The sequence below is a fragment of the Apus apus genome, chromosome 2 (genome assembly GCF_020740795.1).
Source record: "Apus apus isolate bApuApu2 chromosome 2, bApuApu2.pri.cur, whole genome shotgun sequence".
Lineage (NCBI taxonomy): Eukaryota > Metazoa > Chordata > Aves > Apodiformes > Apodidae > Apus > Apus apus.
The window spans coordinates 28,372,823-28,398,578 of NC_067283.1; the positions used below are offsets into that span (position 1 = coordinate 28,372,823).

General features: G+C 37.9%; 1 long non-coding RNA gene across 1 annotated transcript; it reads right to left on the reverse strand.

Annotated features, from left to right (window-relative positions):
* Window positions 1-9,250: 9,250 nt before the first annotated feature.
* LOC127380877 (uncharacterized) lies at window positions 9,251-25,735 on the reverse strand. The gene is made up of 4 exons (XR_007888600.1): window positions 25,495-25,735; window positions 24,323-24,402; window positions 13,828-13,983; window positions 9,251-13,503 (listed from the first exon to the last, which is right to left on the reverse strand). It is a non-coding gene; the product is annotated as an uncharacterized LOC127380877 (long non-coding RNA).
* Window positions 25,736-25,756: the final 21 nt, after the last annotated feature.

Below are 25,756 nucleotides of genomic sequence, written 5' to 3' on the forward strand. Positions count from 1 at the left end.
ACCACAATAACACAGCACTTCCCAATCCATCTGTTCTAGCTTTGCGGGTGCAGCTTCTCTCTGCTTTCAGAAGTACAGCACTGCCTACAATATATTCACATTTGAATTGCACTGATATATCTTGTGAGACACTGGTCTTTTCACTCTTGTGTAGTCAGCATGCTGCCTTGAGTAAATAAAGCATTCATTTCAACCTCTTCTCTTATCTGGCTGTTTGGATCCCAGCAGGCCTAGTCAGACATCATGGCTCTTTCCTGCCAGTTGTAATTCTAGAAAAGACATGCAGGCACAAAGACACAAGCTGCTCCCAAAGAAGCACTGGGTTGATCAGAAAAGGAACAAGCATTTTCCAGAACTATGCAAACAGTTCAAAGAAGCTTGAAGCCCATAAAATTTCTGCTCCTCAGATCCTGTAACACAGGATGTCTTTTGTTCAAGAGTTGTCTGGAGAGACAGAAAAGCCCAAATTGCCTCATTCATAGCAACCTACAAACTGCAGAATTCCCCATTAAGCTCTGCAAAGGCTTGCTTAGTTAGCAAGGTTATGCAGCTCACCCACAGCTTTGATTTACAGTGCTAGAAGTTAATCTGACATTACTCAGATAATTTGCATCACTTGAATTAGTTATTTTGCCAAGACCCATCCTCAAAATTCCCTCTTCTTTTAAGGCACTTGATGACCTTTTTTTCTCCAGAGACTGGCACCAAAGACAATACTTTTTAGCGATAATGCCCACAATTTGCTGCATGCTGGACTCAATGATTTGATCTCACTAAACTAATTAATTCAGTTATTAATTATGATGAAGTAATGTCCTAAAATTAGTTTCCACATAATTACCCTTTCCAAATCACCCTCCTGAAAAACAGGTTCTTACTCTAGCAGCTAGATCCAAGCACCAGCTCCTCCCACTTGATTAAACCCAGAAGAGAGCAAGTGCCCTGCAAACACACACGAGTGGTACAACACTGCAAGCTTCTCTGCAGTATTAGCAGCAGCTCATTTTCAACATATACCTTTACTTGGACTTAAATCTAGAAATGTTGATTATAATTCCAGGCTCCTCTTGTATATAACCACAGGAAAAAGCAAAGACATGATCATAGATTACTCAGAAAATATAAAGGAAGCAGGGCAAAGTTCCCTACAAGTGTAATTGTATAGTTAATATATTAATCACTGAGGTAAGTTTAATGTTTTTACTAAGCTATACATATTTTTGAGAATAAATTCACATTTCTCTGTCTAGTGGCTGCTGTTACTTCTAGTGATCATATGGCAACCCAAAGGGGAAGAGGATCCTCTGGAATTCATGTTCCCCACGGTAGTGGCTTCCCCTCTGGAGAAGCTGAGGGATGCCGCAGCCACAGCATTGAGGAAGGGAACTCTGACAGCTCAGCTTCTTCTGCTCTTTTACCTTTACCACTTCCCCATTAGGGGTGCACCAAAGCTGGGAGAGGAGAGCACCTCTTGTGCCCACTTCCCCTGCCTCTGTCTTCTTTCCTTCCGGCAGAGGTTAGGAGAAGTCCTGCAGCACCTGACTGCCCCTTGGCTTCCTCTCCCTGCTCAGGGAAGCCCAGCTGCTTGCCTGCCTCAGCCAACTCCCTGTTGTGGGTGCCAATGTAGGAAGTCCCTTTGAAAGAAGTTCCCAGGAACTCCCTTCCTGTTGTAAGGAGCTGGGATCGCAGCTATATTATTAAATTCAATGCCGTTATGTTGGCAGCTAAAAAAGGCAATGAAATAATCTAGGCCATTGTCTTTGTCCAAGTCCAGTGAAAAAGGAAAGGAGTGGCATAAATAACACCAAGAAAATAGCATGCTAGTATTCCCTTGTTAATAACCTAAAATGTTATCATTAATATAGATAGATGGAACATTAAAAGACCCCATGTTGAAATTTGGAGCATCCTTTAAAACAGGATATTATCACCCAGTCCTTGCTGCGGGCAAGCAGAGCAGTTGGAACATTTCTTGGAGGAAAGCTGATTTACAGACTTCAGACAGTTAATTGTAAAGCAGAAAGCTTGTTAGGGATCAAAAGGCCAGTTTAGAGACTTTGGTTATTTTATTTTGCTTTTTTTTTTTTTTTTGTTTTAGATGCCAATTCATAATATAAGGAACTAAAAATTTATATTTTTTTTAAAGCATAAGCAACCAGTAACAGGAGTTAATTTCCCACAGGCCACTTTTGCAATACTGTTTTCTTTAATAATTGTTCCCTTTTCCTTTTGTTCAAATACAGACCACTGCAGATGAAACTCTACACCTGTCTTTTGCAGTTTAAACCTTTGTGCACTAACCTAACTAGGTGTCATAGCAGACTCTAATGAGCATCACACTCTTTCATTTAACCCTGCAGCTTGCCATTGTACACTATGGAAGATCTGTTCATTTATTCATAGCAATCAGTAGATTCCATTTTTCACTAGGTAGATACAAGCATTCTCTGTTGTGCTTTTCAATACTAAGGGAACTATGAAATGTTAATGCCAGCCTCAAAACCCAGGGCAAAATGCCCCCAATCCTATCTGAAATGCAAGTGCCTGTACTGTACATGATCTAAAGATCTGAGCACAAACAGCTTGAAATGTTCTTAATTTATGAAAGAATGAGAGGGAAAAAAAAATCAAGGTGGATCTGTACAACCCACTTGTCCAATTTATCTTATTAACTGAATTTCTTGTCATGAATTTAACCAGTAGGACTGCATCCATAAAAACTATTAAGATTCCCACTCAGGTTATTAGCTCAGATTTTAATCCCAGAAATGCTTAACATGTTAGACCTTAGCCCTGAGTCAGTTTTGAGAGGGTTTTGCCTTCCTAAGCAGTCTTTGTAAATTCTAACCTTGGATTACTGGGATATTGCAAAGCAGCCCACATGAACCACAAATTTTTAGAATTTACTGCTACCATAGATGGTCAGGCCCAATATTATAAAGTTCAAAATTCTCTTCCAAGGGATAAGTCCTGCAAAGTGTTGAACTTCTTTTTGTGCCAATGATGCCAGTCACAAATTTTTACTAATTTCTATGACGTCTTGATGTCTCATAAGTTCAAAATTTTTAAAGAATGCATGTAATAATTAATGTAATTTAGGAATACTTCCATTTTTTTTAACTAAAAGTGTTTCCATGGTAATTATTTCTTCACGTTTCTTCCCTAATTCTGTAAATTTGATTATTGTTTTAATAGTTTGTATTAAACTTCATATAACCCTATTTTAAAAAATATTCAACTGTGGACTGTCTAATCAGCTCTAGGTTTAGTAGAAATGTTTAGCTCCCATTTGATCAAATACACAACAGGTATTCATAGAAGTACTACTTCAGACAAACCAAAATACTTTATAGATTGTGCAGATTAACTATTTTTTAAAAATAAGTGTCAGATTTCATACTATTTTGTCTCATATCTGTGCCTGATTTATGGTGAACGGCCTCTAAATTCAGATAAATGTAGCCATTATTTGAATTTGAATGTCATTATTCTGTCATTTCAAACACTGGAGAAGATTTATTTAATTTACTTGACACTACATTCACATCATCTTCAGGCATAACCTGCCACAGATATTTTATCCTAGAATATGTCCTAGAGAATTAATCAACCTCAACTAATCAATGGTACTTGCTAGATGTAGCCAACAAACATTTGGCTAAACACTGTTTGTGTTTTATTATGGTGCTGTAGTTCTACTGCATAGCCAAGTACAAGACTCTCAAAAACTCTCCATAGTTCAAAAAGAACTATTTTTACTAGATTTTTTTTCCTCTAACAGTAGAGAATCTAAAGGGTAAAAATCAAGATTATCTAAATTTCTGGCTTAAATATTCTATTTTCAGTCTTCCAGCTTTTTGCTGTTTTAGTGGGGGAGAAAATCAGAAGAGTAATAGTGAGAAAACTTCTGGGTAATAGGTAAAGCAAAAGCTTTGTGCACAAGCAAAGCAAAAGAGGGAATTTCTTAACTACTACCCATTGGCAGGCAGGTGTTCAGCCAAGCCCAGGAAAGCCAGACTCCATCATGCATTGTGAGTACTTGGGAAGACAAATACCATCACTCCAAACTTCTCCCCGCTTCCTTCTTCTTCTCCCAACTTTTTATACTGAGTATGTCATACAATATGGAGTACCCCTTTGGTCAGTTGAGGTCAGCTGTCCTGGCTGTATCCCCTCTTAACTTCTTGTGCAACCCCAGTCTGCTAACTGGTGGGGTGGGGTGAAGAGCAGAAAAGGCCTTGATGCTTTGTAAGCACTGCCCAGCAGTAATGAAAACATCTCTGTATTATCAACATTGTTTTCACCACAAATCCAAAACAGCCCCATACTAGCTGCTATGAAGAAAATTAACTCTATCCCAGCCAAAACCAGCACACCTCCCTACAACTTTGTATTTTCTTACCCTCCTCCCTACCCCACACCCCCATAACGGTAGTTACACTAATTATTTTTTTTCTGATGGTGTGGTTAGAAGTTCAGGATTTTTTTCAATAATACAAAACCAAAAATCCTTGGAAAGTTCCTTTCATATTGTCTATGTGAATATTTTGTTAGCAGAGCCATATGTCAAGAAGTCATTACAGATTCTTGCAAAATGTTTTCTGGGTTTACCTTTACAGGGAGTAGGAAGACTATCACATCTTTCCTATGATTAATTACAAAGCAAAACTAAAACAACTACAAAGAGAACTAAAGAACAAATAATAAAAGCAATCCACATGGTGTCACCTTGCTGAGAGCACAAGTGGTTTTGAAAAACTTTAGCAGAACAATTTCAAATATTGAACAAAACTGTAAACATCAAATCATCTTGATTATTCCAGAAATGTGTTCATTTCTAATTTACATTAGCATGCAAATAATCAAGCTTTTTTTCCCCCCCTACCAATCTTTTTCACATGTTAATTACTAATTTGCCCTTGGGCTCCCTTGGTTCAGGAAGGACTGAAGTCTTGCATTTTAGTTTAAATCCAGAATACCAACATTAAAGTATCTTACCCATCCAACCGCCGCGGGTGGATAAATTTACAGGCAGATAGGAGAAATATACCATGTTGTATATAGAAAACATAGCATAATGTAAGAAAATACCTTAGAAGATTTTTTTAACAACAAAGAATTCTGAAAATATTTTAAATAGATTTATGTATTCCTTATTTCCCACCAGACTCTTCTCCTCATCTCTATCCTCTTATGCTATTTCACCTACACTAAGAGGGAAAAGATTAGTGGATTTCTACAGAATAGGTGAAAAATGCACTTAGCAAGTTAAGCTAGTTCTGCTATAATCACTCTTATTTTAAAGAGATGTTGAGATTTTGAATGTGATAAATTTGCTACTCCCCCCTAAATATGCTGTGTAAGTCTAAATGCAACTACAGATCTGCCTAATGACTGCATGCCTAAATTACTGCCACTAAAAGAAAGCACTTGTCCAGACAGAACCACACAAGCACCTACAAAGCAGCCTTTAGCCTCACACATCTGCTTCAGTGTCACCCATCCTGCCACACAGAAGCTATCATAACTCAGGAGGTAGCAATCCTGCAGCATTTAAAGGTAAAATAACCAGTCTGGTAAGGGATGGAGTGGGAGGGGAGAGAGAAATCATCCACAGGCTTACAGCTGTGATCTAAGCTCTCTTCTGAAGGTCGTGTACCCTGGGGGGGCTAATATCTCATTAGGCTTGCTGCTCATTTAAGGGTGTGTGTTGGGGGGTGTTCTAGTGAAACAAGATTTGCTAATTTAGTGAAATTATACTTGTAAAAAAATACGTGTCCTCAAAGGAATAAAATGCAGGCTAAAAGTTACTTTCTGGGCCTTCAGGAAGGAAAGGACCCACACATGAAAACAATGGCCTTTAGTTCCAACAGTTATACTTCATGTGTGAGGGAGACTGGTCTAGCACAAGAGAACCTGACAATCACTTTCAGAACAGTAAGGAATCTATGGCATTAAAAAACCACATGCTAACTCAGGCCTGAAAAGAACAACAGTGAATTAGACTGTAAAAATATTAAAATATTAATTTGATTCAAGTATCTTTGTTTCATGATAATACATAATAAAGAAATAGTAGCTAAAGCATGAGTTTCAATTGAATTTTAAAGATATTTAAATATATATATTAGCATATACAATTTTTAGAAAGAGAAATGGGCCCATTAAGAGATCAAATCCCATTTCATTATTTCCAGTTCAGTTCTGTCTAGGGATAAACTATAGTTAATATGAAATGCTACTCAGTGACCAATGTAAAATTAGTTGTTGGTCTCAGGCCAGGTGCTAACAGACAGATACATACCTCACAAAACCATCTGCAGTAATTGTTCCCCTGAGCCTTGATCTTGCAGATGTCTGCACAGTTTTCTGCACATGAGCAATATCACTGACTCAAAGACTTTCTGCTTTTGGTCTTGTGTTCAAGGGAGCATCTCATATTCATGAAGATTAGTACTCATGTCCACAGTTGCATTGTCAGAGTACAGCTTGACAGCCTTGGCAGAATTGTCAGAAATGGAGGGAAGATAAAAATTAAACTATCCATATTTGCATATTAGCGTGGGACATCTAACTCTTAATGGAGAAGCACTGATGACTCTGTGTCTCTCTGCATGTAAGCAGCCAGTCAGTGTCTGCCAGTTCTGTCCTTGTTCTGTTGATAAAATGTGGAGGATATCTTCATGATTTAAAACCAGATTATGTAAATTCTTACTTTTCTAAAAAAAGAAAAATGTACAAAGCTGTAAACAATTGTACTATTAGAAAGGCTACATTTTAAAAAGTTAATTCCTCAGTGCAAGTTCCAGTGTTCATCTCACCATACTCTGTTGCTTTCATTTCCAAGACACATGTCAGAAGCATTTACCATTTCATTAACTCATGAAGACTGTAATAATGATGCCTCTTATCAAAGTCAGGTTGACCAATAAATGAAAACTCCATACATATGTATGAATAATGATTAATGTCCATTACAGCAATGAGCAGATTGCACTGCTCTGTGCAAGCCACAGGAAGAAGGGGACCATTTTGTCACCATATCTGTATGTACATGAGTAGATAAATGTTCATGTAAATCATCCTCAGGAGTTCCTTTAGGAGATCCTTTAGTCATCCTTTAGGAGACTAAATCATATTCTACCACAACTGCTCTGCTTTTGCAGCTTAGAGAAAGTCAGCTAGATCATACCTAATACAACCTATGGGTAAACCAAAGATGACTGTGCTTTGCTAGTGCTGAAGCAACAGCGTTATGGCCAGAATTTATTTTTTGTTCTTTTCCTTCTGCATAAGGACATTTTTTACACAAATTACAAAAATGTACTAAAAAAAAAAAAAGAAAGAAATAATTATTTGTAAAAAGAGCCTTACCTCACACACAGCTCTCAAAGATGTAAAGCTATAATTGTCTCATGGATACATTTCTTATGAGTCATACACATTTACTTTAAGTGTCAGATTCTCATCTCCTGCTAGAGATGTTAGTTTGACTCAAACCCCATTTTTTTCTAAATACTATCCAGCATAGCACAAGCCTTTTATTTTCTTAACATTCTAGCTTTATTTTAAGAGTATGTGAAAGAAGATACTACCACACCAGTGATGTAGAAGTGATTTGAAAGTTGAAACGTGAATACCTGATGTAGAGCTGCCCAGATACACTCTTGTAGTTTCTGAGTCTACAGATGACTTTTTGCTTTACATGTATTCAAACTGTATATGATATAAACATGGGAGTATCAAAAATACTGCATGGGGTCAGACTAAAGGTACATTCAGGCTATAACCTGTCCTTGATAGTGGCTGAAGAGGGATGAAAAGGTAAAGCACATGGTGGCAATTCCCCGATACACTCACTTGTTTTCCAGAGTCCTGAAGCAAAGGACTTTGTCAGCCAGAAAGTGTAGATTTGTAAACAGCTTGTAAATCAGACTACAGGCTATGAAATTTGGTACTGATGTACTTCTATAGAGATTTCTTACTGGAATAAGTCACTTTGAGGTTATAAATGCCATCTTAGACCAACTGTCAGAACAGCTTAAAGGTGGGCAAACATGTCCTTCTGAAACCCTTGTGTAAATTTACTCCATGTAAGTAACTATTGATGGATTTTTCTTCTAAGAATATGTTGAATTGCTTCTGAACCTGTATAAATTTTTGGTATCCCTAAAAATCTCCATCAATTATTTTCTGAGAATAGCCTTTTCTTCATGGTTAAATATCTCTTTCACTTTGTTTTGAACTTGTCACTTGATAATTTCTTTTCTTAGTTACAATGAATAGTCATGATTTTCCTATTTATCATTACCACATTACTCATAATTTATATACCGTGACTACCCAGCTGTCTACTCTTTCTGAGGCTAAGGAGTCTTTCCCTTCTTAGCTGCATCTCATATATCTTTCAGGACCCTCACTGCTCTTCTTTTTATCTTTTCTAGCTAAAACATTAATGTGTTAAATATGTTTTTTAGTTATGGACTCATTGACTCTATGATTTTGACCTTTCAGTTTTCTTTACTTCTCAGATAGAGATGCAATGTTACATTTTATGTTTATATTTTCAGAGAAGAATGAGTAAAAAATGCATGAATTTTTAACATCAAGTGCATAAATACAAAACTTGCAGAGATGAAGTCAGATGAACTGTGTAGCGTGAGTCATGCTGTAATGAAAAAAGATCAGATGATGCATGTGCTTAATTTCTAGATGCAAAAATAAGTCACATCTCAATCACATGAGAATTTATTATTCAGCATGAGTGGAAACTTGTTTTTTTCTTCTTCCAAACTTTGTACATTTTCACAGCATTTTGCTGACTGCATCAAAAAAAGGGTTATCCCTGGTGAAGCAGACATACTACACAAACCACCAACTGAAGAACAAAATAGCTTGTTTTAGCTTTTGATTAAATTTAGAGAAGTAATTTGTTATTTTGAGAACTTAGTTCTCTGGCTGATCTTCAGCATCCTTACTGACTCTCAAACCTGCTGTGCCTTGAAACCTGGTCAGCAGGATCCAGCATCCCACTAAAGAAGCATGGAATAGCACGATTCAATAATGCATTAATGGAAGTATCAAACATAATATTTACATGGCATGTTCTCAGACACAATATTTCAAGTTTGCTGATATATCTACTTTCTAATATCTGCTAAAGCAAGGGGGGTTTAGGAAAGCAATGTATTTGAAGCATGCTCTTAAAACACCATTAATATTACAAGTAATAAAACCAGCAATAATAATATCACTAGTTACGAATATCTTTATTAGAAGAAGTCATTTTAGAAGAGACAGGCATGAGAAAGGACAATGTCAGAAAGATAAAAAATAAAATGTTTGAAATTTCTGGAAAAAAAAATAATTTAAAAAAATTGGTGAATCTCGGTTTCCTCTGTAGTCTATTGCAGACTGGCCACTGGCTTGCATGAGGTCTGGAATTCATCCACCGAAATTTAGAAAAACCTGAAAAATGCAAAAAGCATCAATTCTATTGCACAAGAGCTTTGGAATTTCAGAAGGATGGGTTTATCCTCCTTCATGCTGTTCTGCTTTTATGACCTCAGGGACAGACAAGTTACAGTGATCTAAGATGGCATTTGCAATCTCGAAGTGATTTATTTTGGTAAGTATCCTTTAGAAGTACATCAATACAAAATTTCATATCTTTTATTTTGAGCTACAACTTCATCTAAATAGGTCTTTTAAAAGACCAAATAAAATCCACAGAAATGGGATAAAACTTAACCTGATATTATCCATTTTCTGTTTACTGAACATAAAAAGGGCACACGTTTATTAGAAATTTCACACGAAGTGCAACCATTGTTCATGTGCCGTTCTTATAATGATCCTTTAGCGATGCAAATTTAAATGTCTTTTTTGACAAGGGCTCTTTGATGTGAGCAGCCTCTTATTATTTGCTACCTTAATATCAGCAAACTTGAACTGTACTTTACCAACACCTTTACAGGTTGCTATAATTAGGCTTGCCAGTGTGATACCTTGTTGTCTTATCCCCTATCAACTAACCTCTCATCATCTACTAAAGTATTTTCTTCAGTAAAAGATTGATTTGCCAGCTAGTGGCATAATCACAGTATAAATGAATATTTGATGCCAAGCATTAATTTGAGATATCATGAGTAGAAAATGCAAATAATAGTCAAACCAAGCAATCGGATATCCTGGAGAAGTATAAATAATAATAGACAGAAATAAAACTTAAACAGGTAAGATACAATTATTTCCATGTATGAGATAATTTATCAAGTATTACACTCGGAAACTGTATTTTTGTCAAAAGCTTTGAACATATTCATACCATATACTGGGGAAAAAAACCAACCAAACAAAAAAACCCAACCAAACAAAAAATTCAATATATTCTCTTTTTCACGTTTATCTATTTTGTACACTTTGTAATACAGTGTGAAATGATGTCTGTACAGTTTTGCTGATACCTAACCTGTTTCTGTTTAAACATTTGACTAGTAACATCAATTCATTAGGAACAAAATAACTTCCTATTTTATTAGGATAAATCCTAAAAAACTTCACTAAGGGTTGGTCCTCTCTGTTCTAGTCATTGTACCTTCATTCATAAAGAGTTCAAAAAACTTATGTACCTGATCTTCCCCAGGTTCTGAATGAGACCATTTATAAGTAATGGAAACTGAGGTATTACATAGCATTTTATCTCTATTTTACTTTCATTATCATAAAGTCTTTGTAATAAATTGTAAACAACATTTCCATAACCCCATGCACTTATGCTCAGGTACAGCTTTGTTATATCTGTTCTAGTGAACTGTTTAAAAAATTGCTGAGCAAGGATTTTAATATCAGACCATGATTTGTGTGTTTTCCGCACTCACGGTACATGGCCATAAGTAAAAGGTAACCTATGTGCCTCATGCTTTTATACTCTTAGTCTGGAGATAAACTGATGCAGATCAAGTAACTTTATAGGGCTTTAAATTATAAACAAATAGTGAGGAAGAAATGTCACTAATCTAGTAGAAAGCAGAATAAGGAGGCAAAAAAATTTAGCAGGAATGAGACTTTGCCCTAAAAGACTGAATTTTGACTGCTGCTGACTCTTATTGCTCTTTTATTGCACTTAGGTCAAGTAAAAGCACTGAATAATACATGAGCCAGTATACGTAAGAATCATAGAGTTAAGCAACAAGGAACTTTGAGATAGGCAGTCTAAGACAGCAGAGAAGAGTGTGAGTGAGTGCTAAATGCACACCATGACCTGGAATACCGAATAACTTCATTTGTGTCACAACATAGATGGGTTGCAATTTACTAGTCCACAGACATGAGTGAAGCCAACCTACTGCTGGTCCTGAAGAATCCCAGCAGAATTTACTAGGTCAGGCACAGCACAGTATGAACCTGGCTATGTGATACACAGAGGACCACTTACAGAGCCTCCTTTCTAAGACAATACATCATTTCAGCTGCAAAGCAGACCAGAGCTGGTTTTACACCCAGTCAATAAACCTACTGGAACCAAATGGAAGAGACTGTAAAACTCCCCAGTCCTGCCTTGCCAGAACTGATGAACCCTGATAAACTCAGTCTTAGTTTGCACCTGGAGCGCAAGCATTACATTCAACAGTCTAAGTTTTTGCATGCTCTGGGACATTATATACTTTTATTACTTCAGCTAATGAAAGCTGAATGCTTGCCATACTTAACTGGAGGAAAAAAATATTATCTCTAACCATGCAGAATTAGGCTATGTACTCTCTACATCACTGATTTGTTATGCTCTTCATAGTCCTAATCAATAAACTAATTTGATCTTTGATGAAACTTGTCTGTGTTAAATTGACCTTTTTAAATTGAAATGGCATATCAACCACAATAGAAAATGTATTTATTAAAGAAGAGGCAGAAAGGATGAGGGAAGAGTTATTTGCTCCAAGAGCTCTTGTCCAGGAATTAAGATTTTGAAGGAAGAATGTTAAAAATACTGCCCATCCTGATATAATCGGGCATAGTAAGCTTAGGCAAATGTACTAAATAAAAGACAGAGTTGAGATATTTCCTACAATACCTCATGAATCAGAGGCACTGTGTATTTGGAGTGTGACCACTGCATAAGCATCTGGTTATGCACAGTGCACTTCCTATTTGTGATGGGTATCTTTGAGGACATTTCCCCACAGCGCAGAGAAACCTGTATGACAAGTGCCCTTTGTAGAATTGACTGAAGAAGTTAAACTTATCATTGACAAGAAACAAAAGTACAGTGGTTTAAAAACCAGCAAGACACTCAGTTTCCATTTTGTCAATTTTCAGTCCCATCCTTTGTCTAGGCATGTTCCAACCTCTGAGACCAAAGACAGCAGGTATGTATCTAACCTCCCAGCAAAAAAAAACACTCGAGCCCTCAAAATAAACTCTTCCTTTACATACAGACAAGCTGAATTTTCCGAAACTTCTCCTCTAAAAAAACCAAACTCATCTCAAAGTAGCAGGGCTCTGAGTGTACCCCTTACCCTGAGAGTCTGGCTGCCCAGGCTCAGGGCCAATGCTGCTGGTGACCATGAATAAAGCTTTTCCAGACAGGCAGTGGGGATGCCTCTGACCCACCAGCTGGCATGCCAGCCTGGCCTTGGCCCACCCATATCTCCAGAGACCTGCTCAGTCATCATGGGGCTGTGGCTGACCTTGGTTACTGTATCTGGACCTCCATCTTTAATTATTTTTTACACTGGAAGGACTGTTATTGCAAACAAATTTGAACAAATGAACAGAACCAGGGTTTGTAGAAGTGAGAAAAAACAGAGGGTGAATATTAAAGGATTAAGGCAATTGTTTCAGGTGATGGGAAATAGTGGGGGCAGAGCTGTTGTCCTAGCACAGGGGCAGGTGAAGGGTGAGGACCCTAACCAACTCAGTGCTGTGAGCTAGATGTCAGTTTGGGGCACCAGAACTGGGAGTCACCTTCTAAGCTTGGAAGACTTAAAAGTCTACATTAAAAATGTATTTTAAAAGATAGCATTAAAGATGGTTTAAATGGTTCAGGTTTATGCAGTTATGTGACTGGACTTTTTCCCCATAAGGAAGATGACACTTCATGTGCACTGAGCATTGGATGAAAATGAAAATCTGTTTCACACACCTTAAAAGCCTAAGTGGAAAGAGCATTTCTAATACATATAAGCCAAAGTTCTCGTCACACATTTTAATGTAGCCATGATGGTATCACAGAGATTATACCTTCCTGTAACTACACAATTGTCTCGAGAATTGTATGAAACAAAGCAAAATCTTGAAATGATCACATGATTTTAGATAAATGGTGATGAGTTAGTCACTTATTAGGAATAACAATTTATACAGGCAATGAAGATGCACTAGCAGATAATGAGTTCAGGCAGTATCGATTCCTCATTTGCTCCAAAGGGGAAATAGTGCTTGTCTTGACAGCTCCGTACATTCACTGTTCTCTTGTAGTGCAGGATCACAGGTTCCTGATTCCTGAAACCAAACCACAGGAAACATAGCCACAGAACTGGTATGGGGTAAGAAAGAAGGGACTGTATCTTCCATAAGGCTGAGGAAAACCATAGCTGTAAACTACTTTCAGTATTTTTAAACCATTTGTGTTTTTATTCACTGTTATTTTTAAAACTGTTTTGAGCTGCAGAGGACATTATGATGCACCTTAATGTTCCCTGAAGCACAGCTTCATACAACTTCTGACAATAATTGGCTATTGTCTAGATACCCTCAGGAGATAAATACCATGATGCCCATTCTATGGAAGTTTTAGTTGATATTTACCCCATCTAAGTCCATTACCTAAGTAAGTTTCTTTTTCAGCAGGTACCTTCAATTTCTCTCAAAGAATGAACCCCTAGTTCAATCAATAGGATCATTAGATTTGCATCATTCTTCATTGTTAGGTCCGTGCTCCTTGTAGTTGATAAAAGGTGAAATAACTGGTAGCAGCCAAACCTAAGTAAATAAACACAGAACAAATTTAAACTGGCAGCCACATGTACATTTAATTGACATGTATTGATTTACAATTGCTAGTAGGCTTCAAAATGTTGTCCAGAGCTATAACCAGGCTGCAAAGAAAAGTGTTATCTTTACCCATGTTACATAGTTTACTTTACTGGAGCTTTTTGTTATGAAAAAGCAAACATAATCACATTTAAACAACTTTAAACAGGTAGAGAACACACATACATTGTTTACTGAGCCTTAAAAGCTTGCAGAAACAAAGACTTTAAAAAAAAATAAAACTTCCATATAGGTTCAATATTAGTAACTAGAAGCCACTGAAATGCTGAGCTGGAAAATTATTTACAAGTGCTGACAGTTACCTTCATTGGGATACTCAAGCACAGCACTGCCTGAGGATTCCCCATCCATTGAAGTTGCCTTAACCCCAGGCAGCCAAAGTATTGGGGTAGTGCTTAGCATGCACACATACAGGGCAGGTGGCAGAGTTAGTGAATGCAAAGGGGAAGGACCAGATTGTTATAAAAAGACAAGCCTGTAGACTCTTCATTATTAAAAGTCTGCATATAAGCTCAAAAGAGAAAAAAGCTGACTCAGCCTTATATCCTGCATTAATATCTCCATGATTAAAAATCAATAAAAGTCAGATTATCATCTGAACCTTCCCCTGCTTATGTAGCTTCTCTTCAGGTCTTTAAAGCAAATTTAAACTTTGAATTTAAAATGCACCTAGAGTATCAGCCACATCCAGAAGAATGGACTATATGTCCAGAAGCATGAAGGTCCCATGAATAGAGCTGCTGCAGCTCTAAGGGATGCCCAGTGCTCACCAAACACCAGGCACTGTGGTTCTATGTGAACTCCAAACTACCCTTCTTGTGAGTTCAGCATCTACTCTTCTGTGTAAGCCTTAGTGAAACCTAGAAATTTAACAAAATATCTTAAACCTAACAACAGGCATGTGCCCAGCACAGCTGGCACTCAACTGCAGAGCTGAACCTTTCATAAAATACTGTGGTACTTGCTTTATTCCTAAAGCATGGTTGTGAAACAGTACTCTTCCCACTGCTAGGTAATAAGCTTCAGTGAAATTGACACCATTCCAATGGGAACCTAAACCATCATAGTTTCCTGAGATGAGCGAGCCAAAAAATACTGCTTCTCTTTGATAGGTCAGAATGGAAAATAGCTGTCATACTGAGATGTAACAAGCCTTTTGATGACACTGCAGTTGGTTTTGGTCCCTGCTTAAAGATGTTTAAATGAATCAAACCATTCAGTGCATCTTTGAATGTCTTTCTGCTGAAACTTGGCTATTGATCTGTTTTGAGGAGTAATGTCAATATGGCCTTTTCTCTGATTCCTGGACCCATGAGGTAGCTAACTACCAGAAGTGGGGTTAAATCTAGCTTCTTTGAAAGGCCTTCTGACTTTCTGACGTGAATAACCCTTTCAGTGCAGGGGAATATCTTCTACATATTATCACAAATTTCCTGTTTCAAAGAAGTTGAAATAGATTTCCCCATAGACTCAAATTTCACTTCCCAAACTGTGATGGTGGCTAGTCTCAAACCACATTTAGCAGATTTGATCACATACTGGTGCTTTAAATAATGCAATTTTCTTCTCCTCTAAGCCTCATACTCCTCTGTACATTTTTAGTGGCATCAGTGACACATACCTATAATATCTGTTCCTTTTTTTTTTTTTTTTTTTAATTGGAGACAGGCAACCCATTCTCATCCAGACTCATTTGACCACTACTAGAACAGTTAAAACCATAATCTATCTTTGTTTTTACATCGTAGTAGCATTACACTTTTCCAAAACTGCAAAAGCACCTTCTGGATTTTTTAAGGTAAACAAAACCTGGTTCTTGTCATCAGGAAAACTACTGATTTACAGCCAATTGACTTTAAACAGGCTTATGTTTAGTTCAGTAATTCAGGGCATAGCAACTTCAGTTCTCCTCTCTCCTAAGAAACCTGGTAAATTCTAGCTCATTTCAATTACCATTTTCAAAGCAATATCAGAAACAAAGGCTACCTTTGTAATTTAATTGCCACTTCTAATGCCATACTGAACAATCCAGCAGCCTGCTGGGAAAAACCTTGATTATTTCCTTTTTTTTGCTTTGCTTTTTCCTTTCTCTTTCTTTCCCCTTTCTTTTCCCTTCCCTTCCCTTAGGAGTTCACAGCAATAGGGACATAGGAATGCATATGAAATTTAGGCATATAATTCTGGTCAAAGAGAATGGGAAGGAGATGAAAAACACACAGGAGGGAGTTTAAAAACTTTACTTCTTCTGAGTCAAAACTCAAGTAAGTTTCCACTTCATTTTACTGGGGTTTTTTCTGTATGACACTATAGACATGCTGATGATTTTCACTTTTGATGTCAGAGAGTATTGTGTTTGAGAGATTATATCTAACTCATTCTGTCTGGTCCTGTGCTTCTTAACTCTTCAGCCATAGATCAGCTTTGAGGTGTCAGCTATTACAAATCAAGTGTCAAAAGTGTACATTTGGGAATAAAAATGAAGATAGAAAAGCAACTTTTCAGCCTCATCTTATTGATAGCAAAAGCTGTCATTCCCAGAGATCCATGAGATGGGCTTGAAATAAGATCAATGTGCTACTGTAATATATGAATTGGGCTCTTACAACACATCTTCCAGATAGACATTTCTGAATTCTCTGCTGCACTTGCACATTAGCTTCAGTTATTCTCTAGAAAATTTTCAAATGCTGGGGTGTATGTATGCTTGCAAAATCATATCAACACCTCTGAGAATGTACCAAAAAGCAACACCATGTATTACTGACACACAGACTTTTTCATACACATGACTACTAATTCCTCTTGTTTATTCCCCATATTGCGTGCATTTGTATAAAGGCATTTAAGCTGAGCCTTCAGTAAGGTTGCCTGACTAGCTGACCTGACCACCACATGATCCATCCCTATTTATTTCCCTGTATTTGGCCCATTTCCAACATGTGAAATAATAAATGTTGTTCATTACAATTCCCCCAAAAAAGTCATAATAAGTTTTACAGAACCTCCCAAGTCCTCTCAAATATCCCATTAGAAGTCTGCACCTTTCTATGACATTTATGATAACCTTCTTTCTTTCTATCAGCAACAAAGTTCTGGTTGAACCGCTTCAAGGCCATGCTTCAGAGGTTCCTTCAGTGTCCCAACAATCAGCGCCCTAAGTATCTACATATTTTTTACTGTCTTTTTATCTCCTGTCCCCTAGTGGTTGTGGTATCAGTGTGTTTAACTTATCATTTCTCTTGCCTCTTGTCCTTGTCTTCTAAAGTGACCAGCTGCTAGCAGATAACCTTGTAAACCAGACATTCTTACATTCTACCTACCCTCATGTTAACAGCATGTCCTTGGAGAACAGCATTCTTCTCACAGAACATGAAGTTAAATTAAATTAAAATAAATCAGCAGTCCGGGAAATTGTAACTCAGTCTTTTCCATATGTTTAATTCCAACTGAGAGATAAAATATCCTTGCTGTTCACACCTGCTCACAGAAATGTCCAAACACTCTACTTTGCATGTAAACATTCTCAGAAACACAGATTTCAACAATGGTGCTTCATCAGTGAAATGTTCACACTTTCAAAACAAGCTGTGAAGTCAATTAAAAAATCTGTCCTTCAATAATTTCTTTTTTCCCATTATCCAAGCAACGTAAGCAGTAATTTTATATGGTTTCAAATGTGTTAATCTCTAAATTTTATTTTCTCAAGGCCTAATTTAGGGCAATTGATGTCATCCACTCCGCTGTTTTGCTGTATATGTGAGAATAGATGTGGTTGTACATTTTCCTGAGTGTTCAGGCTACCTGCAACACCCCTCTTTTTTTTAACTTTAAGCAAGTCAGCTATCATTTGAATTACTTACATTCTCATAATGTGTGAAAGGGACATTTTTACCTCTGCACCTCGGACAAGTGTAAAAATGCTATACAGATATTTTTTCGTTCACAACTGACTCAAAGTTATTTCCTGGTCATTTTAGATTGCTTCCCAGTTTCAGAGCAATGCATACATATAGGAAACTGAGTGTTAAAAGATTACAGGAAAGCATATAACACACTGAACAGCTAGAAAGGGAAGTGAACAGTTAGAGCTACTTATTCCTAATGATAATTTCTTTATCTATCTGAGACATGGATCCTTTAACTGCAGGTATATAATCTTGTCACTGGATTCCTTACTGAGGCAACAGATGAGGTCAACCAAAGTTCCACAAGGCTAACTTCTGTAGATGCGACATAAAATTGGAATTCTGTAAAGTAATCTATTTAGCAAAAAATGCATGTTATTTCTGGTATCCACAACTCAAAGAAGGGAATAAAAATCTATGGGTTGATTTTGCAGTCTAAACCTGTAGCAGCAGAGGACCAATCTTATGTTGTGTATTACAGGAATAAATACATTTCCATTGTGTACTGTAGGAAATAGCCCATTCTCATTCTAGCCAAGTTACTTTTCCAATACGAGATTAGTCAGCAACAATTTATTTTCAATAAAACATTTTGACAGTTGACATGACAATAATGAAAAACATTTTAAGAGGATTCTATTTCAAAGAAGTGCAAAAGTGGACAAAAAAATCAGACATAACAGATTATACTCATTAAGATAATTGCAATGCAATTATATTATAACCTTTTCCATGACAAATTATTTTTCTGATTATGTAAGTTCAAATATTAATTTATAATTCCACATCTTCTATACATATTCAGTAGAATTCTGCAGAACATGTTACAACAAAAACATAAACACATAAAGCATTTTTGCACAGCAAATATCTCAACTAAAAACAATCATTTAAGAATTTTTCTGAAGAAAGAAAATGTACTTGCAAGTATAATCTTTGTCTGAATAGCTATTTGAAACAGATTTTTTTTTTTTTTTTTGCCTTCACAAACTATGATGCTGGCTTTTATAAAAAAGGTTTTGAAATACAAAACCTGCAAAAGATAGACATTGGAAAGAAAAAAAAGAGAGCTTTTATTTACTAGTTAAGCTATTAAAGCTAAAGAGTCAGCTGAGCATGAAAAAAAGAAAAATAACCATTGCAATTACGTGGAAGACTGTTGGAAGGGGAGGGAATTCAGGGCATTCAATTTCTAGGACACAAGTTTTTAGGTCCCTTAAAAAGCTTCTGACCCTGGTCTAATCAGTAAAAAGTAAAAATTGTCATCACTTGAAAGTAAAACCTCTCAAAATGTAAGTAATCTCTATGAACTGGTTGCATCTATCCATTTTCCAATAAATTTAAAAAATCCCATCTTCTGGCAGCTTCACCTGGAGAACTTTCAAAAGAAGCTGAGTGAGGCTACACATGACAAGAAAGTTCAGGTCATTACACTGCTAATACTTTGAATTGTACTCCCAAAATACATATACATTTGCAAGTAGGTTATCTGGCAGGTAAACGAAGTTACTCTAAAAGTTGGCCAAACTGTCTATAATTTTGTTACAGTCAGCAGGTTATCAAAGATGTCTTGACATGCTACTGCTGAAGGTGATATTTACCACTGCAATACATACAATAAAAAACATTTCAATTAAAAAGCCAGGAACAACCTAGATCCAGGCTGTATGTGAAATAATTTCCTCAGTGTTATCTGCTCACACTGTTGCCACTGAAGCTTCATTTTCTCTTATCTCCTACTTATCTGTTATGGTACCATTTCTCATATTTTAATAGTGGCTCAAAAGTACCTTATTCTTCTGATAGACTGATGTCATAAATCAATTTCTATGTATAAATGACAGAATAAATTGTGCAGAACATTGCAAAGATTGACTCCTGAGCCTTAAACCATGTGAGACAGTCCTAAAGGAAAAGCAGAGGCCTCAGTACCAGATTTCACCCAAGATGTTTTAGAAAGAGAATATGGGAACTTCTTAAGGTATAAGGGAATTTTCTTGATGCTGATCAAGTTATATAAAAATAAAACAATAGCAAAAAACATTTATTTATTGCATTGTGACATAATTATGTTGTGTTAGTGAAGTCCGTGAGAGACTAAGTCATCACACCTCACACAACTTCCCAAATGCAGGAAACTTCTCTGAGTTTTATGTAACTTACACTGTTTGTCATTACTTTTCCCAAAAGTATGTAAAAATGTATTATTTTTAAATGTTAAATAAATTTCAATGGTTAAAAGCCAAATGTTCCATTGGTTGTTCAAGTCTCCGCCTGGGAAGCTATACAACCTTAAAAGCCTCTCAATAATAGGTTTTATTCTGGATATAGCCCATTTGATTAAAGCTAATCAAGCCATGCATTTAGAAATAATAAAGCTAGAATCTCCTTGCTTGTATTTTCCTCCATCAGAAATTGCAGCACAGATCTTAAGTAAATGAGGTGAGTCTAAGATCAATGGGGCTGCTGAGTAAGCATTATTCTAGGTCTGTATGCATGGCTAAAGACAACCACAGCTACCACCCACTGCTGCTTCTCTAAGGTAAAAACAAATGGTTCTGCATATGAATTGTAAAAAGCTTGTTCTGAAATAAGTTATTCAAAAGCATTGAAGTACAATCACTAGGTCATTCACACAAACAATCAGAAGATTTATTATTCTTTGTCTAAAAGATTTATTACTCTTTGATCTGTGCATTGTTGTCGGTTTTGGTTTTTCCTCATCATATTCAGCTATATGTTTCTCTGAGCAGTTTGGTCTAGTGGAAGGTGTCCTTGCTCATGGTAGCATTGCTGAATTAAATTATTTTTAAGGTCCCTTCCAACCCAAACCATCATATGGTTCTATGTATTGCAGCAAGTGAGCTGCAATTCTAATACAGCATCAGAATTGTGGAGGAACGGGCAAAAAATAATGTTCTTGCAAAATATAATAACCACATTCATTTGTCAACTAATGCAGAATTTAAGGTTTGTGCACATGTAATGAACAAAGAGAAGCTATAAAGTATATACTGCAGAAGCCCATGGGGTGTTGCAAGAATGCCAGTTATCAGTAGCTGTGCAATATACCAGAAACATGGCAGCTAAAAAAGACTGTTTATGTTTCATTCATACAAAATTCAGTGTGCAGGACCTACCACCAGAAAATACATAGCAATGAAAGTACCTGTGACAAATTATATTCAAACATTAAATGTGTCTAAAAATATTTACCATGGAATGCTATTCAGATCAGCAATCCTGAAATACAGAGACTACTTCACACTGAACTGTTTTAAAAATCCAAACAGACCAAATTAACACAGTGGACTTATTTTAATATACATTTTTAATTCTTTACATTCAGCGCAGCCTCTCCTCAAAGCAACACTAGGCCATAGGATAAAACATCAAAAGTGACAGGTAAGCTCCTTGTTAAATAATAGGCTGGGTCTTACTGTCCTGTGCCTGGAGTAAGATTGCCTCAGATTACATACCCTGAATTTGGAAAAGCCTTTTCCTATAGTTTTATGGTTTGTTTTTTTCTTTTTGGCCTGAGCATGACTTTAGCTACCCTTCAATGATGAGACCTGGCACAAGTCACCATTGCAATGACCACATAGCTCAGTCTAGTGCATCCTAGGACTAGGGTGACTTGTGAAAAAACAGGACTGATTTCATTGTCTTGAATCAAGGGCAAAATCGCTAAAATTTAGGATTGTTCTTCTTTTTGTTAGGTTAACTTGTATCTCTTTTCTGAAGTTTCTCAAGAAGAAAACCATAGTATAGGGAATCACCTTCTTTTGGGGGGGGTGTTCTCATCAACTAAAGTGAAATTCAGAAAAAACAGAATCTTTACAACATGGCAGGATAATTATTGCCTGGGCTACTTAAGGTGGAGGAGGTACTTAATCCACACAGACAACTCTTAATAGTTCTGAAAAGCCTTCTTTTCCTTATATACAAAAATTCCAATAATGTAATAATGAATCTAAAGTAATCACAGGATTTCTTAAGTATCTTCTCTCCCATCAGCCACAAGGAAGTGAACACAATGCCACATACTGTCCCTTTATACTCTAAATTAGATGGAGATTGTAGTTTTCACATTCTTTTTGTTTGGTTTTGTTGGGGGTTCTGTTGTTGTGGTTTGTTTGTTTTTCTGGATTTGGAGATAGCTTGGAATTCTGTACATAGCTCAGCATGCCACCCATTTTTAGCCTGGTAGGCTATAGGGAAGCAAGGTTTGTGGAATCACCCTGTCTCTGTGTTCCAAGGTCCGATAAGTTTGAAGGTGTTAGCCACTTTCAGCAGAGTTTCAGAGACAGTAACATTCATAGAAATGTTATTAAAATAGATAAACCGGCAGAGGAGACACTGAGCATTTAGGAGTAAACACCTAATAACTTTCTTTCCAGTCAGGAAATTTCTACAAATTTCCACTTCTGAATGTGGCAGCTGGCATGTCACAGCCAAAATGCTGTGCAGGAGATGCTAGGTATACACAGTCATAACAGAAATATTATTGTAATTCAGGTAAATAGCCAACTGAGAAGGAAATCAGGCTTAACTACCTTCGATGTTGACTGAACTAGTAGCTCATATTTTTGAAGTATGAAATAAATGTGGGCAGTGTGAAGCTTCTTCAGATAACCTATGCTAGTGGATTGTTATTTGTTGGGGGGGGGGGGGAAATTACAAGTAAATATAATAATTTGTTGGTGCTTTTAAGGTCTACATCTCTTGCAGGTGCTCACAGGACCTGCGAGGCTGCACACTGGCACAATTGGCTGCTATAGGGATTGCCTATTCCAGCTCTTTCAAGGACCTGGCTCACTTATCATAATACAGCCACAACACTCAACTTGAAACCAGATTCATCAGTTGGATTTCATTACTGATGTCCTATCAGAAGTACAAACTGTGCCCGTTTAATGATCTACAAGAACCAAGAGCTTGTATTACTTGCAGCTGTCCCATAACTCAGTCCAAAGGTGATGATTTCAGCTTCTCTTTATGCCATTTCCATTTCACACCCCTCCTCCTAGCACTAGTATTGCATACCACCCCTCTACCATGCATTTCTGAATGTATTAATTTCTGTGTCTGTTTAAGCATGTAATCCTCATCTAGACATAGTCTATCCAAGTCATGAACCAGCAACATTGGATGTTGTGCAGTCTGTACTTCTTTACTGGGAAACACGTTTTTCATAATCATAGGAACCCTGTCTCACGTAGCTCAAGCTCAGTGGCCAATTTCAGTAACACTTACAAGCACCTCATTGCATATTAAAGCACTTCTAATGTGCTTCTAATGTGTACATCCTCTTATCACATACTTTTCGTGTTTTTCAAGCCTGCACAGTGGGTGTGACACTTTTTATTATTGTTTATTCTCAGTTTTCATTGCATAACTGTAGCTTATAGCAAATAAATTATATTTAAGGTAAGCCAGAGGTTTTATGGTTAAGCTTGAGGCTACTAATGGGTGAGCAAGATCTCTCTGGTGTTTCAAATCCTCTAAAATTATATTTTCAACTTTCACTTTCTAAGTGAAAATAACTCAAACTGATTTCCAGAGATATGTTCCCTTCCATCCTGACAGCTTTAAAGAGAAAAAAACCCAAACCATTATGTTTGTGTGAAAGTCACAGAGGAAAGGCTATGACAAGTACTAAGCAGTCTTTAATAAGAAACTTCTCTATTGATTACAGTTACAGAGAACTATCTCTAAAGCCCATTCTGATTCCAACTGCTTCTATCATGGGGAGGGAAACACTCTCTAGGGTAACCTTATAATGTTCTTACCCGCATGGAGCTTTATAGATGAGTTTGAGGGCTGGAAGTATTGGATAAAACTTGCAAACCAACATGCAAAACTCTGATTTGATCAAAACCTCCATGCTAATTACAATTTTATTGGAATATTTTCCTTGAATAAACTTGTATTGAGAGAATCTGTCAGACTGAATAATTTTCAGTGCCCAGAACTCAGTGTGACCTCCCAAAGCAGTTTCAAGAAGTGTTTTTGCTAGATGTTTTCTGGTATGTCCCATGTTGTGTGATGATGCAGATCAATGTGCTTGCCTGCCACAACTATTTAAAACAATGTTAAAGGCAAAGATTTGGCATTCTCACTTTCTGTTTGGAAGGTTATTTTTATATTAATCCATAAAGCATAAAGTACAGTATAAAGCTGAGCCAGAAACAAAAGCCAAGAGCCAGTGAAACTAACAGCAAGGCCTAAGACTGCCAAATTCACATCATTTGGCATTTGCTGCTGCTCTAAAGCAAGAACCAAACTCCATATATGACCCGAGCACGTCAGGGATCTGTTCAAGGTATCTCACACACATAATTTTATAGTTAGGAACTCACAAGTTAAAGTGGTCAATCTTGCTTTGTACAGGTACCTCAGGAATCTTGAACAGCGACGGGCCAAAGACTCAGCTGCAGGTCTGTGAGGGGGACAAGATGTGCCAGCTTTTGCCAATACTGTTAGGAAGACCGTCCCTGGCTGTAGAAGTAGTCAAGCCACCAGTAAGCAGCATGCAGGACTCCCCTTTACTTGAACTCGATAATGAAGGCAAGTGGCTACTACTAGCCAAGACCTCTTAAAATCCCAGACAGCATCAGGAAGTTTCAAGTAGAAAAGGAATAAATTGCTGGCATTGGCCCAGGTAAAGATACATGCAGACCTTTTTTCTCTGCATATGTTCGGGTGGGGGAACATTATTTTATGTGCTGACCATCTCCTGGACCTGCAGCCAGCTGCCTGGCATGCTGCTGGCAGAGCTGTACTTCAGAGGTGACTTCACACCTGTACCAGCTCTAGCCAGCTGCTGGAGGCTGCTGGAGGGAGTGTCTGCTCCCAGCCTCTGGAGCAGCCCGGCACCCTGCCCAAGCCTCGTGATCACTACAAACTTGTCACGCGGACCTTGCTTCCTTATCCTCTCCCTCGGGCCCTGCCCCTATGCTTGATCTTGCACTTCAATAGGTAGTGTGAATCACAAGGCTTCCCCAGCCTGATTCATTCCTGCAGCTGGCAGGCAACTCACAGTCTGGGCAGAGCTCCTCCCAGGTCCCCACACCATTTTGCTCTAGCAATTGCCTGGAGAACATCTCAGTGTCCGTGGTCTGAATAAACAAAAGCTGTACAATAAACCTTGTATGATGTGACACTGAGTTATAAAACTGAATTGCAATGGTACTGTGTCTCGTTTCCAACACCTTTCTGCTAACCTGCCATATCTTTCCTTGCTCGAACATCCCGTTTCCCCGAGTTACTTCCACCGGAGCTATCAAACAGGGAACAGAAAATAACGATGGTGGCTGCGAAGTTACCACGAGCTAAACTCACTGGCGGCAAGAAAAATCCCCGCTTTTCTCCTGTGATTAAAGCAACGCAAAAGTTATGTGAAGGGGGGAGCACAGAGCTGCAGGCAGCACAGCGAACGACTGCTGACAGGCTCTGGGGGGAACGCACTCTGCCCTCCGGCCCTGACCTGCCGAGAAGGGCTGCGCCATTTCCTGACTTCCCTTTCCCTCACCTCGTTTCTACCCCTGCCCCTGAGGCCCGGGAGCACTCCGCGCCCCTCAGCCGGGAACCGCCTCACGCTCGGGACGGCGGTTTCCGTGCGATTTCTCAGCCTTTCCGCCGACCAGCCGGACAGGCGAGACCCGGCCGGGCAGCGGCAGCCGGCGCGGCGCCCAGCCACCAGAGAAACAGGGGCCAGCCCGCATCCCGGCCGGCTTCCCCTCCGCAACTGCGGCGGCCGCCCGCCACCGGCAGGGCGGAACGAGACCGGACGG